The 17,824-nt window shown below is 41.0% G+C and overlaps 1 protein-coding gene across 5 annotated transcripts in view; it reads left to right on the forward strand.

Moving 5' to 3' along the window:
• Positions 1-17,824, forward strand: part of FBXW11 (F-box and WD repeat domain containing 11) — a 77,705-nt gene that overhangs the window by 18,300 nt on the left and 41,581 nt on the right. The window lies entirely within an intron of this gene.

Genomic DNA, 17,824 nt, shown 5'->3' on the forward strand with positions numbered 1-17,824 from the left:
AGAAAAAGCAGAACCTGTGTAGTAACTGTGTGGCACTTCCTAAAGTGTTCCTGAATGTACCATTTTTAGCAGAACATAATTATTATTTTAGTGTCTTTTATAATATAATAGTGTTATTCATTGGTTCAGGTTTTCATGTGTACCAAACAAATACTTAAAAGAAACTGCATTTGTGAATGGAAGCTTAAATTGAGTTTTGTTTGCAGTTAGTCTGTTTGAGTTCAGACACTGAATGTCTTGCCTTAGAGTAACCATTTGTTTCACAACCTCTCCTCTTGCCTGTGAAGTTTGGCCACTGGAGTTCCAGCAAATCTGCGTTTCAGAATCCAGATTTTCTTTGAAAGTTCTGTTAAAATCCAAACTTGTTTTTCTGTTTGAATGCTTTGTTTCTGATTTTGAAATACTATTCAGAGTTGAGGGGGAAACAGGACCAAGGTGAATGTATAGATGGATAATACAGTGATTATAGTTGTTTGTAAGATGGATAGTGATGTTGGAGGAGATTGGATGGAGTCTGGTGGCGTGGGCCAGTAGTAGTTTCAGGGCTCCTTAATGAACCTTGGTGAGGACTGTGAGCAGTGAGTGTGAGTAACTTTGCTGCCATGAGGCTGCTCCTTGGTGTGGACCTTGACTTTCCAATCCGACACTTTCTTGCTTAGTGTTTTTACCTCCCTCTCTCTCTGACTTTTGAATCAGTGAGTTCTGCCCAGCTGTGTTCAACAATTTGAGAACTATTTCAGGATAGGCGCAGTTTGGCTGTTAATAACTGTCATTTAAATGGTAGGTGTAGATCTTGGCTTCATGGACTTACAAGCCTTGGGGAGGGCTGGCTGCTGGACCCATACACAGTAAGCTTCAAAAAGGCTTATCAGGCTACAGGGCTCCTTAGAAAGCTCAGGTTCCCTACTGCTGGCAGGGTGTGTGTTCCTGCAAATACCTGCTTTGGGAATTGCAAGGACTTCTTATTGATGAATCTCAGAACTTTATGACTGCCCCAAGTTTCTTATAAATCAGCTCTTTGGACATTTCTGATCATGGCAAATGAACGGTTTCAGGTTGGGGTTTTTTTTCCTCCAACTGAGCTTTTTATTAAAACAATATTACAGGCAGAAAAATCTACCTATTCAATTGAAGTAATAGTAAACCCATTTATTATGCACACTTTGTTTTTCCTTTCTGTTACAGTATCTATTAGTGGGTACATAGTAGTTAACTATAAATTGAACAGGAGAAAGCTCAGAGCAGGCTGGGGAGTAGATTGATTAATGCAGAATACATTATTACAAAGTATTACAAACTTCGGTTGATAATATTGATTACAGGCTAAAATACAAACCATGAATGTACTGCTTCATACACAAGATTTTTGGAAACCTGTTATCACACAGCTGTGAGGTCTTGTGTCATTAAACTAAAGCTAATGCATGTTATGGGGCTTGGAGCAACCTGCTCTAGTGGAAGGTGTCCCTGCCCATGGCAGGGGGTTGCAACTGGGTGAGCTTTAAGGTCCTTCCAACACAAACCAGTCTGGGTTCTGTGACTGACATGTCAGTTTAAAAGACTTTTCAAACCTATGTTGTTATCAGGAGTTGTTACATATCCATCAGCTTCCATGAACACCACGTTTGAAGTGCCAGTTAATTTGTGTAGGCTCTTTGCTCCCTGTGCCTGGAGGAATGTACCAATCCCAGAACTTTTAACTATATAATAGGAACAGCTAATAGGGTTAATGAGTTTTAGTAACAAAGTACACTGCAGTGAGGACAGACCCATTGCTCAAATAGTGGGGCTGCTTTGATGCTGCAGGGAGCTCAGTGTGTGGCAAGAACCTGTTTTGTGTATCCAGCCTGTTGCACTTGAGGAGTGGCTGAGGAGGGGTTTCACCAGGGTGTTGCAGGTTTGTGCTTTTCTGCTGGCTGCATCCTCCTGATGGATTCTTTAGAGAACAAAGAGGATAACTGTCCTGAGCAGCTAGGTACCTGTGGGACATGCTGCTTGGTGAGCTGTAGAGAGCTCTGGCTTGGTTTAAGTTTTGTTCCAAAATAAAGGCTTGCTTTTTTTTTTTTTTTTAATTTTTTTAATTTTTTTTTTAATTATCTGATTTTTGTAGAACTGCAACCAGGAGTAAGAGGTTTTGATTTTAGAAGCATCTGTGGGAGATTTAAAACAAAAAACAAAGCTCTACTTTCAGGCATGTGACTCAGTGATGCCCAAAGGGGAACTTGTAAGTGAGAGTGGCGCCAGCTGCTTTTCCCCATGTTTGATTTTTGGTACAATGACCTGCCCTTCATTGTTTCCTGAGATTTAAGCCCACACGTAAAAAGAGGTAGGGCAGATAATACTAGCAGGTCTTCCTTCTGTAGCACACCTTGATTAGTGTAATGATGATTAATAGGAAGTTTAAGAAGCCCTTTGGTGATTCACAGAAGATATCTGGGAGTTATCTGTTAGCTGTGTGTGTTGTATGTGTAATTAGTGAAGGGACCAGGAAGAAGGGGGAAAAAACCCCAGTCTTAAATCTGGAGCCTTGTAGAATTTCTTCGAGAAGCTCTTACTCCATCTTTGTGCTTTCGCTGTCGTTTAGGCTTCAAGAGTAATCTACCATCAGTCTAAAAGAAGAAAGCAGAGATTAGGTTTACTCTTGCCTTTCCATAATGTTGTTAGCAATGATAAAACCTAGCGAGGCTCTTCCAAAATCAAGCTGTAACATTTAAGCAAATATCCTCTGCTGCCAGTGGATTGGAGGGAGTCCTCCAGTTCCCCGCAGTTAGTCAGGTTTTGTATTCTGTGCTTTTTGTCACGCAGTAAAATATCTTCATAGTGCATGTAGTTGAGTGGAGCAGTATTTACTTTCTGCATTCTGTGAGCTGTTAGTGAATGGAGAAGAGAGAATTTATTAAATATAGTGGTACTTGAAGCTTGCTCTCTCTATTCTGATTTTCAGTGTAATATTATTTGGAAATCAAGCCCTTGCCAGTTATTGTCACTTGTTATCGTTGTATTGGAGATGCCAGTTCATAATACTTTTAACTAGTTAAATATCCTTAATAATGTCTTTGTACCAAGGAGCTTACCATTATGAACACACTTGGATGCAAATAGCTACTGTTTTCATCCTCTTTGATATGGATTGACTGCAACGTTAAAAGCAGACTGGTCTCTTAAGTGTTTAGAGAAGTTGCTTCTATTACCAGTTGTGTAACACAACCATGTGGATACATCACCTTCCACAGCTTCATCCTTGTGAAGCGCAGCAGTGGTTTGGAATGTAGCTTGTCACGCTGCTTTGGGAAATAGCTCCAACAGCACTGTCACACAAAGAGAAACATCCAGAGCTCTTAGTTCTGTAAGTAAACATCTCCAGCGTGGACTGAAGACTAATCATTAAGCAACAGAAGATAAGTACTCAAACGATGCTTTGAGCTATTGCGTAATGTAGGATGTGATGAAATAATGCTTGGGGAATGAATTATTAGATAGCTGTAATCAAATCAACCTAGTAACCAAATACTACTGCTCAGCAACTTTCTTCCTTGTAGTCGGTTCCAATTTCCCTTGACTATTTTTTTTTTCTGGGATCATAGTCTCTCTCTTCTGAAACTCTGCTTAGTTTTTTCTTGCTTGCTTTGACCCACTCCAACATGGTTTTTTCCTACACCTTGCCATTTATTGTCCTTAACTTTGTCAGCTTAATCATATGTAGTGTCCTGCTCTTTCATGTTCACATGTGGGGTGTGTAGCCTGGAAGCTTTAGCAGAGCATTGATTCGCTACAGGAACAACAAACTTCTCACTTCCAGAGCTTCCAGTGTGAGAAGTTGACTCGTTCTTCCAGAGGCCAGATATTAGTGTTCATGTAGTGTCTTTTGCAGGCTTGAAGCTGCCCGGACTCCTCCCAGCCCATCACCCAGGGGTCCTTAGGCTTGTGATAGTGTGCTTCACTTTACCTCTCCTTTATCCCAGAGCTCTGTGCAATGTCCAAGCTCTGTAGGTTTGCCTTGATCCGCATTTTCATTCTTATACCACGTGTGCTGGTGATGGACAAATGATGGGAACATGACATTGACTTAGCTCTTGCCAGTGTTATTCCTGCTTATGGATTAAGACAGGAGTGTATTGATTTACTCTTCATGACTAGAAGTTGTTTGGACAAAACCATGGTCTTGAAAGCCTTTTGACTTGACTAATTCAAGTAATTTATTATAGTTCAGAAGAACTTACTATTTGCCAGTGGCAAGTGCAGTTCTGGAGCATTAGGGTTTTAATATTTATTCCTTACAATAGCATTCCCTGCAAAGGAAATTACTTGTTAGCAGCAGGGAATCTCAGTGCTATCATCACAGCTGAGCTGATGCACAAGGAAGGAAGTTTATTAATAAGATACAATTTAGCATTAACTTGCTTAAGCTTCTATTTGTTATTTTCTCCCTAATTTTGAGCTTCTTTTGGTTGATGTTTCTGTTCAGATACTAGAGGGAAGTACAATGGGAACTATACTTGGAAAAATTGTATTTGAAAAGGAAGAGTTCTGATTTATTGACGTGAAAACTTTATCATCCTTTTTTTGCCACAGTACAAATTCAGACATAGACATGATGCACTATTCTTAAACTAGCATGAGTGCAGGAGATGCATTCTGCTGAAACCTTTCCCTACAGTGCATGAAATCACGGATGGGAAAATGATGAATAGCCTGTCGCTGTGTAGTCTGCACCCTTTTGAAAGTGTTCTTCTATCCAGCTGTTAAAATGGGTTGTCATAGCCAGATAACCGCTTTGCTGCTTCTGTTAGGTTTGAAGCAATTTACAAATACTTCCTTGACATATTTTCTGGTATTTTGCCTCAAAACAGTGGGACTGTTACAATTTCTCTTTGGAAACAGTCCAACAGGTCCATTAAACAGAAATACATGTTTGAGTCCTTTTCTTTAAAGGAACAGAATGTTCCGTCCAATATCTGAAATACTTGTGCTTGTCCCTCTGCTTTATACAGACTTCTTTGAGGCAGAAAGCTTCACAACTGAGCACAGAGCTGTAGGAGCAGTTCAAGATGTCCATGCAGTAAGCCTGTTGCCATTTTGCACAGGAGGTGGCCTGAATTACCCAGTCTGTAGATCTGATGTAGAAATGTCGTTTTCCCTCTGTTAAGCAGCAGCAGTTCTTCCAAGTATTGTTGTTTCTTCTGTCTGAAGCTGGAGTCTCCTCTGAAAATTAATAACAGTTTGGGTTTTGTTTTCAGCAGTTTCTCATAATAGCTTTTTTTGTTAGTTCTTAGTATGTGTGAGTTGCAGCCTCTGAGGACTGATGTGGCAGCTCAATTTGGTGGCAGTTACGTGTATTGCAGGTATTTTGCAAAGGGTAACATCGCGTTTTTGCCCCCTTTCATGTTGGTTTTTTCCTCCAGTGCTCAGCCCTCCTGGTCTTCTCCAGTATCCCAGTATAGCTCTGGTACTGGAGTGGCCATAACTGGGGCTGGTATCTGGATGTGCCTTACAAGTGATAGCAGCTTCTTGTGGTGCTTCCTGCTGGTGTGGCCATGGTGTGTTGCTGGGCCAATAGGATAACTCAATGCAAAACACAGGGACTGTCTTCTTCCTAAGCATGGTTTATTGTCTGAAGGAAAGTGTTACGATAAGCACTTTTTTCAGTCATCCTTTGTGTATCTGAGTGCTCTCAATTTTATGACTTTAATTATTAACTAAGCCTGTTCGTTATTAGTGGCAAGAGGAGAGACCTTCTCTTTATTGGGTCAATTCATATTGTTTATTTTGAAGTGGAAGAGAGTGATTACTTACTAGATTACTTTAAACCTCACCCAGTGAGCTAGTATTGAGCTGTGAACCAGAGCTCTTCCTCTTCAGTTCCCTTAGCTGAGGAGCAGAAGTGTGTTCCCTGGTGTCAGAAAAGTAGCAAATGGAGTAAATATCTGTAAGTTTTGGTTCCTGGTTTTCCCCAGCCATGACGTACATCAGTCACTTGGAGCTGACTGGCTTCTGCTGAAGGGCCCCAGCTGTATTCCTTCTGCTCTGGGGTAAGGTTGCAGCAAATGGTGGTGTGGGCTGGGAGGCCAAAGGCAGCCTGAAAAACCACGGCACAGGTTGGGGTCCCCTGCAGCGGCCTCTCCAGGGTATGGGCTGAGCACTGCCAACCACTGATCTCTCTGCTAGCAGGTAAAGGGTTTTGCTGCTGTAAACAACTTCATGTGTACAGGTGCTTTTCTTGGACATTGTTGTTTTCAGCAGAGGGCACTTTTCAGAGAGCAGTGAGGATCATTAACTCCATCCCCAATCTTCAAGAGAAGAGCAAGTGACTCCTTTCAGGAGCCTGGTTCTCTTTCTAACCAGCTTTTCAAGTTATTTCACCTGTGGCTGTTAGTTGGTGGCCAGTTCTCTCACCTTTGTCTTTGCTACCGAAGTTGCCGGTGTTCAAAAGTTAGTAATTTATTTAATCTTTATGATAGAGCTTAGAAGGGATTGGTGATATGACTCCCTCTCAAGAGATACTTTTCTAAGCTGCTGTCTGTTGCAGAAGTCATGTCCAAATGTGGAAAAAGTAACATGAGCATAGAGATCCTTGTTCCTTTGGGTGACTTGCTAGCCTGCCTCTTGGTTGTGTTTCTCTCTTATACCATTTAGAGATCCCAATCTGTTGTCCCTCAGACTGGCAAGGATATGTCCCTAAGGAGGCATGTATGTTTCTTCGTGATGGATTCATGTATCAACTCACAATACTAGACCTTGCCTCAGTAAATCCAGAGCCTGTTGCTTATAGCTGCAACAGATGAGTGTAATTGCAAACATAAATTTATGTTCCTCAGAAAAGCTAACACAATCACACTAAGCTTAATATAGTTCACAAGTAGTGGGCAGGAGCTGTTATTCCTGATACCTCTTATGGTGCATCTACAGAAGATGGCATCTCTGAGTGGAGAGAAGCTGTTAGCCACTCCTTTGTGCTTATGCTGTCTAAGCCTCCTTTGGAAATGAGGATTGTTTTTGCTGTCTGATCCTTTATGGTGCAAAGAAGTTTGCTAGGTGATGTACCTTGCTCTCTGCCTGCCTTGTAGGAGTGCCAGGCTTATGCTGGGAGGGAGTGAAATCTTTCTTAGGAGAAGGAAATGCAAGGCAGTCTCTTCAAGGTATAGTTGATATCATCCTCTTCCTTGCAGGTGTCTGGTATGTTTCCAATGGAAGAATTTTCAAGGAAACAGGAAAAATATAGTCAAGTATTTCCCACTGTGGTTGAAATTACATTTATGCAATCTCTTTGCACAGCACTGTCAGACCTAACAGGAATGTCACTGGCAGGAGGACCTGATCGCTTGCTTAAATCCCTTGTGGGGACTTAAGCAGCAGCTTCAATACCAGTGTTAGTCATGGTTTTGCTGATACTAAGTGTTGCACTCTTGAGTCAGCATCATAGGGACATTAATTCTTTCCATGTGAAAAGTTTCTGGGGTGCTCAGCAGGCAGGTCATTCCCAGGTTGCACTGGGCCTTTTCTATTTGTATCCCATGAGTTGTTCTGTATGTCTTCAATGCTGTGGCATAGGAGAGTCTTTGCATATGCAGTTTAGGTTTTGTGATCCTTTGAAATGGTGGTAGAATCCAGATAAATTGAAGTAGGTGTTGGAGTCCAGGATAGGACAGCAAACCTATATGCATCTGTCAAGTATGGAAGAAGTGGTACAGCAGAGAAAGAAGGAATCATAACTAAAACCTTTTACTACTTTGCATAGTATTTCTATGGCAAAATAGTCAGGTTTGCAAAGCCCTGCTACAGGAAGGCATTACTTTTGTGGCACAGGGTGTCTCCCAGTGCTTTGGGCAAGTGGATTGTCCAGATACTTCTGAAGTTTGAGTTGACTTTGTTGCCATAGAAAAATAATGTAGGTCATCTTCATCCCAACCTTCTCACTTTGTGAGTACTGAATTCTGTTCAGTGGCGTTGTACTGGCGTCTGTAGAAACTCTCAGCTGTTCAAGCTGAACCCTGCCTTTTAATTCTTACTTCTTGCATTCCTCAAGTTCACACACAATTTTTGATGCAATTATTAAGCCAGGCTTTAGGGATGATCCCAACTACACTTCTAACCTGTTTCTTTTTGCATCTGTTCTGCTTTTTTATATTTTTTTTGATAAACTGCTAAATACTTACTATAAAGAGTATGAGTGCAAACATCTTTTGACATGTCTGTGGACACTTCAGCTGGTTTTCTTTGCATGTTGTAACTGATAAATGTTGAGTGTCATGTACTAAATGGATTAGGGCCATTAGAATTTAAATATGATGGAAAATACAGACTGATTGAAATGAAAGGAGAAAAGTTACTAATGAAAGCAGACTTTAAAGGTCTCGGAGTTATTCAGTAGCTAATAATTAAATGTCCCACTTGAAAAATCAGTTAAGGATCAAGTCAGGGTATCTTTAAAGTTGTCTCTATGATTGCAGAGTTTGAATGCTCACTTGAACTCTGAACATCGTAGGACATTTGTCTGCTTTTGAGGATGATTGAACTAGGAAATTATTCAAGGCATAAACCACCAGAAAATATTTATTGTAATGTTACAGGAATCCCCTACAAAGCAATTGTGATCTGAAAGTCTCAAGCTTAATAAAAGGACGTGTTTTGGGGAAAATAGTAAGAATTAGGCCACATGCCTTTGAAAAGATGCAGTACCTGAAGAGTAAAAATGCAGGATGCTTGCTACTGAGTGACTGTCATCACTCCAGTGCAGAGACTTCTGTATCATCCTGCTGTATCTATTACATTTTTTTTTTGAGCCCTGCTGACTTCAAAGTTATCCTTCAGTGCAGTTTGTTGGAAGCAAAAGCCCTTTCAGATTCTGGATCAGGTCACAGAAACCATAGCTGGAACTTTGTATAATGCTGTCCTTTTGTTCAGAAGTAAGAGAAACAGTGGTTTTCCTATTGAAGTGACATCAAACCCAGCTGTCTTCAGGAAGTGAGGAGATGGTTGCTGGCACGCTGTGGTGGTCACGGCTTTGGTTTCAAGGCTTCATTGCACAAGATGATGGTTTCAGCTGTCCCTTGCCTTTTTGATCCGCTGCCTCGTGCAACAACCACCCCCTTTCACTTATGCCACGGCCAGAGGCTGTGCTGTAACGTGCAGCAAGTCGCTGGTGTGACACAGATTAAAAATAATCTTCCAAAAAGAGGAACCTGAGACATTGGGCAACTGTTTCTCCCATTCTCAAATCCTGTTCTGCAGAGCCTTTATAATGATGTGCGTTTGTATTAATCAGCTGTATCTTGAAGTTGTAGGGGGAGAAGTGGTGCTGGCCTTACAGGTCAGGAGCATTTAGACACCCATTATATAAATAATGTGAAATCTAAATTATGCAATTGCACATTCCTTTTAATACCTAGATAAAATCAGTACTTGATTGCAGAGTGTCTGGCTAACCTCAGGCAAGGCTGAGTGGATATTTGAAAGATTTTAGGGGTTTTTTTTTGCATCTTATATTACTGAAGGATTCTTTCTTTAGCTGAAGTTAGTCTGCAGCTTTTTTTGAGATAGGTTTTTCCTCCAGGTTTTTGGTTACTCAGATATCAGCAATTACAAAAGCCACACTGAGATTGTGTATAAGCAAAAGATTGTGTTTCAAATAATCAGTGCATGATTAGGATTTCCTGAATAGTTCTGATGGGTTGATACGGTTTCATGAGTTGCCAAATCTGGAATACTTTGCCATTTATCTTTGGAGGGGAAAAAACTGGACTTCACAGCATGGGTTTCTTTCTTGGAGTAGCTGACTGCTTTTAGGCTTTAGTTTAATTGACTATTGCATTGTGGTGGCTACTTTTTCGCTGTTTCTTTTGTGTGCAAATACCTTCTATTTTGCAAAAGACAGATAATTGAAAGTTGCTGCAATTTTAGTATTTCAGACTCCTCAGTGGTTTTGAGTAACTTTTTTAGAACTTTTACAGAGGAAGTTTGTATAGAAATGTCTTAAAAATCTGGTTAAGGTTTTGCTGATCTTTGGGGAAGTGCAAAAACCAAAGAATGAGGATAAATTCTGATGCAGTTCTGGTGGCTAGGAAAGGCAAGAAGGGATGTAGAAGAAGTGCCAGAATCTGGTCTTAGAAAAATTAAAGAAAATACATAGGCATGCTTGGAGGAAAGTATTGAAGCTTAATTGCTTAATTATTGATGCTTAATTGAAGCTTAGAGCACCTTTTGGTTCTCAGTTCTAGTATATTAGTATTTAATGCCAGTGAATTTGTGGCTGTGGGCTTGTTTTTAAATTATTCTTCAGTTGTGTGCTTTGATATGTGGTATTTGTGTTTGGAGCTCACATGCTTTTCTCAAGCTGGAAGTATGTGTCTGCTGCTTCTCTTCCTTGTGTTCCAGTTCATTGTTTTGCTTTAGGGTTAAAGGGCTGTAGATCTTCTCTAGATCTCAGGGGAAGAAAAAGATGATGAGCACTAGTGCATGTGTTGACCAGTAGTGGATGGGATTAAAAACTTGTTCAGGTTAAGGATCTGGCTCTTGGACTGGCTGCAGTGTCTGTATTTGTGATGCCCATTAACGTTCCATCCTCCATAAGCTTTTTAGCCGCCCTTGTGTTGAGGGCTCTGCCTGTCTTCTGGCCAGCACATTGAGGTGATGAAATTTGGACAGAGCTGGTTTCACATGGAACCAGCAGCAGAGATCTGAACCTAAATTCCCTCTGGGAATCTAGGAATAACCCTTAAAGTGTTTTAACTTTGCACCAGGCAGCTAAGTTGCAAATGTAGTTAATCATAACATAGGCTAATTCATTTCTTGATTAATTTGAAGTCATCTAATTACTAACTTAGCCTGAAGTTTGTGTCTGAGACAGTACTTATCCTACCTTGAATCTGAAATACTGTTAATGGGCTTATTAATTGTGTAGGGCGGGGGGGGAGGCTTGCCTTATCCATGAACATAATGCATAGAAAACTGTACAATTTACAGTCCAATTCACAGCTTTTGTACAGTGTTGTACAGCATGAGGTGTAATTTGAATTTTTGGAGAGGGGCTTTGGACAAGGGCCTGTAGGGACAGGACAAGGGGAATGGCTTTAACCTGCCAGAGGGGAGATTGAGATGAGCTCTGAGGCAGAAGTTCTTCCCTGTGAGGGTGCTGAGGCGCTGGCACAGACTTTTCCCAGAGAAGCTGTGGCTGCCCCATCCCTGGCAGTGTTCAAGGCCAGGTTGGACACAGGGGCTTGGAGCAACCTGCTCTAGTGGAAGGTGTCCCTGCCTGTGGCAGGGGTTGGAGCTGGATGAGCTTTAAGGTCCCTTCCAACCCAAACCGCTCTGGGATTCTATGATTAGCAATACTGTTAGTGCAACAAACAATAATAGTAATTGCAGCTGAGAACTTGAGGTAATGTGTCTTAATTGAAAAAACCAAACCCAAAAGACCAGTACCTTGCTCCCTGTGTCTGTGTACCTTTCTGCAGCCAGTTTGTCACAGACATGTTCCTGATGTAAACATTTCACTGTTAAAATTGTTTGCAGGTGGAAAGGATTTAACTTTTGGTGTATTTGTGCTCTAGAGATGTGAAAGTTAATTCTGGAATGCTTTAGCAAAGTGATTGCAACCATTTGCAACAATAATCAATGATAAGCCTGATGACTGCTTTAATATACTTTTAAAGTTTTGAGACCATTTAAGTATCGAGATTTTTCTGCTGTGGGCAAGAACGTGGATTGCTGATGTACTGCCTCCATCCAACATCTGCCAAGAATGGTTGAATGACCATATAGTGAAAGGCATGAACTGAGACAGCTGAAAAACAAGCAACACTTGTAAACTGGAGGTATAATTAAACCTCCTGTTAGGCTGGAAAAGGGCTGCAGAGTCCAGTTTTCATCTGAAGTAGAAAATGATCAGTAAACCTCAGCATTGCAGTGAGACTTGCTGGCTGCCCTTTGCTGCTGGATGCTCTTTCACAACCTATGATGATGATGCTACCATTATATTTATTTATTATTATTAACTATTATAATTATTATTAATAATAATTATTCAGTTTTTTCAACAACCAGCTTGAGCTGAGCTGGTAGGAACTATGGAGCACATTACAGCAAAGCTTACCCTCAAACCTTGCCTAGCTCAATGTAAAACTTGAAAACAATGTAAAAATATTGGCCATATTTTTAGTAAGCTGATTCTTCCTAAAACTGGTGTATTCTGTTCAGAGGCAGGTGTGGAGAAAGTGATTTTTATATATATATGTATTTGGGACTCAACATATTTATATTCAGCCAAAGAGTTTGCATGATGTGCAAGTTTTGCAGCCGTCACGGATCCGTACTCAGAATGGTGCAGGGATGAGTCATCCAGTTGCCACAATTACACAATTCAGTGCTTATTGTTCTTGTAAATACAACATATTAATCCAGGATGGATACAGGCAGGTTCTGATTACTGACTCTTTACTCCAGACACTCGGAAAATTAAATGAGAGTTTAGGGTGTCTTTGAAACAGTTACACAAGGAATGTGGTAGACATTATCCCGCACTACCTGTTGAGGTAAGCCCGCCTTAAGGAGTAATAAGCTATTGCATATTTACCCCAAAGCTCCAAAAACCAACAACAAAAAACCACCCCAGATCTCTAGAACTGGCTGGATCAAAAGCATCCTCCCATCTAATTTTAGAAACTATATCTGCTGCTGAAAACTCTGGGTATCTCTTGGGATCACAGTAACTTATATTTTTTTTCCCCTAGTGATGTCAGTTTGAGTGGCAATACAGGCAAGCTGGAAAAAGAGCTGGTGACTTGCACAGAAATAGCACATTTCTTATTAAAACCTAAACTGGCTGCTAGTTTAATCAGTGAATGATTTTAATTTTTTTTCTTAATCCTAATCTTTATGAGAATCTGTATTCCACTATTTCTGAAGTCCTAAAAGCCAGCACAGTGATTTTGCTGTTACGGTTCTTCATTAACAATTGTGCCTTGCAGGTTGGCTATGAATTAACAAATTCACTGCTCTGCTGGGTGGTTTCAGACTGCACTTTGTGCAGGCAACTGTTAAAAGGATGTGCCATCACCAGAAGCTCTGTGGTGGAGTTGGAGCCCTTGCTTAGAGTTTCGTGAAATTGCATTAGAATAGTGGCTCTGAACTGCTGATTGCTTTCATGTATAACTTCATTTTAAAACCAAGTTATGTAGTTTAGTCCTCTCTGGACACAGGCCACACTGATCTGACTTCTGTGATTAACTTCATGTTAAGTCAGATGTACTGAATATTAAGAGATACCCAATTATGTATTTACAGAAGTAATTGCAAATTAATTTTGTAATGAGATTAAGGTAAAGACAAGTACTTTGGAAACCAAGTTAAAATAGTGGTACTAATTGCCAGCCATCAGAGCATCAGTGATTAAACAGAATAACTTGTTTAGTACCTGCTTGTATTCTTTAAAGCCAGGTCTAGGGTCCCCAAGACAAGAACAGCGTGGAGCTCTTGGAGTGAGTCCAGAGGCCACAGGGGTGGTGCGAGGGCTGGAGCAGCTCTGCTCTGGAGCCAGGCTGAGAGAGCTGGGCTGGGGCAGCCTGGAGAAGAGAAGGCTCCTGAAGGGGACACCTTAGAGCAGCTCCAGGGCCTAAAGGGGCTCCAGGAAACCTGGAGAGGGGCTTTGGCCAAGGGCCTGTAGGGACAGGACAAGGGGAATGGCTTTAACCTGCCAGAGGGGAGATTGAGATGAGCTCTGAGGCAGAAGCTCTTCCCTGTGAGGGTGCTGAGGCGCTGGCACAGACTTTTCCCAGAGAAGCTGTGGCTGCCCCATCCCTGGCAGTGTTCAAGGCCAGGTTGGACACAGGGGCTTGGAGCAACCTGCTCTAGTGGAAGGTGTCCCTGCCCGTGGCAGGGATTGGAACTGGATGAGCTTTAAGGTCCCTTCCAACCCAAACCAGTCTGGAATTCTATGATTTAGGTGAAGAAAGACTTGAGGTTTTCTTTCTCTGAGCAGAGACAGGAGCAGGCAACTGTTGGTTTTGGGGGAATTACTGCTCTGGACAAAACTTCCTAATAAAAAAAAAAAGGCCCTTTGGGGTTATCAAACCAGGAGTATAAAAACATTAGCTATATTTTAAAAGCATCACATCTACAGCTTGTGGTCAAACTAGGGGGTTTGTTTTTAGCAACTGAAACACAAACTGGAGAACTGTCTGCTGGTACCGAATTTACCCAATCTTCCTGTAAACTTGGTGGTGGTTAGTCAGAGGCCAAATAAAAACGATGCCTTATTTTCAGTGTGAGGCTTTTTTTTTTTTTTTTTTTTCTAATTTTGCCTTCAGCTGTTGGATCTTGGAGACTCTTTTAGTATTTTGAGTATATTTTTGTTTGAATTTCCAGCAATAACTGTGCTAAAATAAAACCTGGCAACTGGGCAGACTAGCTAGGTAAGAAATGAAGTGTACTGAGCTGAATTTGTACAGATCCTTAGTGCTTACATAAATAGTTTAGCTTAAGCTGAAACAAGCAGCTACTAATACAGATGTCAAATTTAGGCATGTCCATGGTCAGCAAGTTAATTTTCAAGTTATAATCATAGAATATCTCAAGTTGGAAGGGGTCCGTAAGGATCACTAAGTCCAACACCCTGCTCCTTACAGGCCTGCCTACAACTGAATCAAGTTTAACTTGAACCGTAGAGCTTTGTTTTCAAAGTGCTTTATAGTGATTGTGGACAGTGGATTGAGTTTATCTACCATCAACATATTTTCAGAAACTTTTTTTGGACAATCATTTGGCCATGGGCTGTATTTTCTATTTTTCTAAAAGGATTTTTTTTTTTTCCCCATAAAATATGATTTGATTGTCACCAAATTAAACAAAAATGCATATTTATCTTTTTACATAATTAATGGATAAATATTGCAAGGACCACTTTCTGTAGTGAGGTTAAACCCATAGCTGAGGCATGTTGCTGCTGGTACTGTCTTCTCTGTGGCACCAGACGTCTTTATTGACTAGATCTGAATGACTGTCCATACTTTTTTATGCTTATTCCTTTGATTTGGGAATCTTTTTGTGTCATTGCTTTGTATATAGCCCATGGCTCTGCTTCTGAAGAAGCTTTCTGAAGGGAGGATTCTTTGCAGTGGTTGGGGTGAGCACACTTGTCAGTGCCCACCTATTTCTGACCTGGCGCTTGGAAGCATTGTAGTGTTTTTGCATGTCTTTGCAGGCTGGTACATACAGATTGTTGAGGGGTGCAGTAAGTGAGGGATCTAGTGCAGTTTAGTGGTTCTCCAACCTCATTTGTACTATGTTATGTTTTTAAGAGTCTCTCAGTAGTTAAAAGAAGAAAATTCCCTCCTGTCCCTCATCAAGTATCAAGATGTTGTTAATAAACACTGTGTAACAGGCTCCTGGATTAGAAAACGGTGACCATTACATCCTAAGGAGAGGCTTGCATTCATTTGGAAATGCTTTAAACCATTTAGGGTTTTCTGACTATATTAAAAGCAGGAAGCCATGAGGGACATACTCATCGCTTTTAGATGGTAGAGATGGTTACCCAGCTTTCTTCCTCACTGATGTGGTCCAGTTGTCGCATAGGATGGTGGATTCCTCTCCTCCTCTGGATGAATGTGTAATTGATACCTTCAGCAATCCTCATGCTTGCGGAGCTGGTTTCAGAAGGCAAGTTGAGCATACAGACCTCAAGCTGAATCTGCTGTGCTTGCCTTCATGATATCCAAATATGTATTAATTATTTTCTACCATTTCTCCAACTTCTCTGAAGTCAGATATAGAAGTGATTTACTAAAGCAGATGAAGAGCCTGTTGCATAGAATCATGGAATGGTTTGGGTTGGAAGGGACCTTCAAGCTCATCCAGTTCCAACCCCCTGCCATGGGCAGGGACACCTTCCACTAGAGCATGTTGCTCCAAGCCCCGTCCAACCTGGCCTTGAACATGTTTAGCTGAACTGGTTTGATTAATTTTGCTTATTTTGTGATTTTAACTGAAATTTCCTGGAATCTCTTCCAGAGAGTGGGAATGTTATAATTAACTTAGCTTGGTCTTTAACTCAGATCAGAGTTACTGCTGTAGTCTCAAGGGTAGTGGGAAATAGAAGTTCTTATTTTCTACTACTTTCTTTTGCATTATAGTTGAAAATACAGTAATTCAAGACTGTTGTTGGTTTTTTTTCAAGGTAACACAGCTGTTGTCTAGTTTTGTCCATCCATCCTTTGTATCCTGTGAATCCATTCTTTGGTAGTCGAAAGCTTCTCATCAAAGCAGCTTAGCAGTGTTGTCTGCTTTGCTAGGTACTACTCCTGTGACTTGTATGTCTTGTCCCAGTTCCCAGGATTACTGCTATCACTTCTGTAATTGCTCTCTCAATACTGGAACTAAAACTGGGTTAAAGAACAAAGCTGCACCATGCTGTTTCTCTTCCGAGCCAATTAAGTGACTAAAGGCACTCTCAAGTCCTGAAGCATGGTGCAAACCCAAGCGTTACCTGGCTGTAGCTAACAGAAATCTGGTAGGAATTTGTTTGGTCCATGCACGTTTGATAGATTTCTGCCAGAAAGATGCAACCTTTGTTTCATATCTCACATAAGCAAGATGAGCCTTGCAGGATGAGTGCCATTCATCTACAGAAAAACTTAGGTGCTTTTGTACCTAATGTTATACAACCATATGTACGTGGAACTGTTATGCTTGAGATGCCAGTTTTATTTGCTATCTGGTACCTAAGGATCTTAACTGAAACTGATTTATGAAGTTTTATACTACCTACACAATTTTTGCTTTTGAGGATCGTAGGATGAATCCTAAAAGGGTTTGAGTTGGAAAGGACCCTAAAGCTCATCTAGTTCCAACCACCTTTCCAGGTTGCTCCAAGCCCTGTCCAACCTGGATCATTCATGGTTGTTTTTATTTTTGGAAGCTTTTCATAACCTCCAGAGGAAATGAGCTTTATGTAGTTACACTTGTACCTCTTTCTCCTCAAGTAGCTTTTGAACCTGCTTACCATGTTCATCTGCATCTCAGAAATCCTAAAGCCTTTTGTGCTATTGTGGAGCAGAAAGACCAGAGAAAGCTTGAAGTTATTGCAGAACTAGGCGAGGAATATGGGATGCAAATCTTCAGGAAACAGGCTTTTAACATTCTACAGCTTGTAGAGCAATTTGTATATTCTACTACCATTGCTGGGTTTACTCTTAGTAGAAGTCAAGAAAGGTTTTTCTCAGCGTAACTTGATTCAGTTGGGTTATAACAACTGTAAGGCAACAGAAAGCATCTATGCTTAGAGCCATTGTTATCTCTTTGCTGTCACTGCCATTCCCAGTAGGGGATGGGGAGCACTTATACCAGGCTGACTAATTTAGGAATGACAGCTGCTTGGAAATAATCGTTCTACTTTTGCAAGAGCTATGAGCAAGTGAGCAAGAATTTCTGGAAAAAAATGAACTTATAAATGGGATTAATTGGCAATATTTAGGAGTTACGAACTTATGCTTCCACTGTGAGAAGCTGCTGGGCTCTGGTGGTAGAAAACTAAGCCTATTCTTTCCGAGTCTGCAAGTGTCAGTCACTGGTATCGCAGGGGCTCGTGGCCTTGCCAGAGGTACTGCAATAAGAGGTCTTGCTTATGTTCAGCAGCAGAGCTACAGGGAGATGGTGTGAAGTCCATGTTAATGCAGCTTTAAAGCTACTTGGGGAACCTGTGGAGGTGGCCAGCGAGGTAGCTTTATGTAGAGGTTGGGTGGGGTGAACAACAAGGTAGAGGCTGAGAAAAGGCAACAGCATGATGAAGGGAAGAGTTACGCTTGTAGATGCCTATCTTTCTTGTTGCACAAGA

The sequence above is a fragment of the Strigops habroptila genome, chromosome 12, assembly GCF_004027225.2.
Source record: "Strigops habroptila isolate Jane chromosome 12, bStrHab1.2.pri, whole genome shotgun sequence".
Lineage (NCBI taxonomy): Eukaryota > Metazoa > Chordata > Aves > Psittaciformes > Psittacidae > Strigops > Strigops habroptila.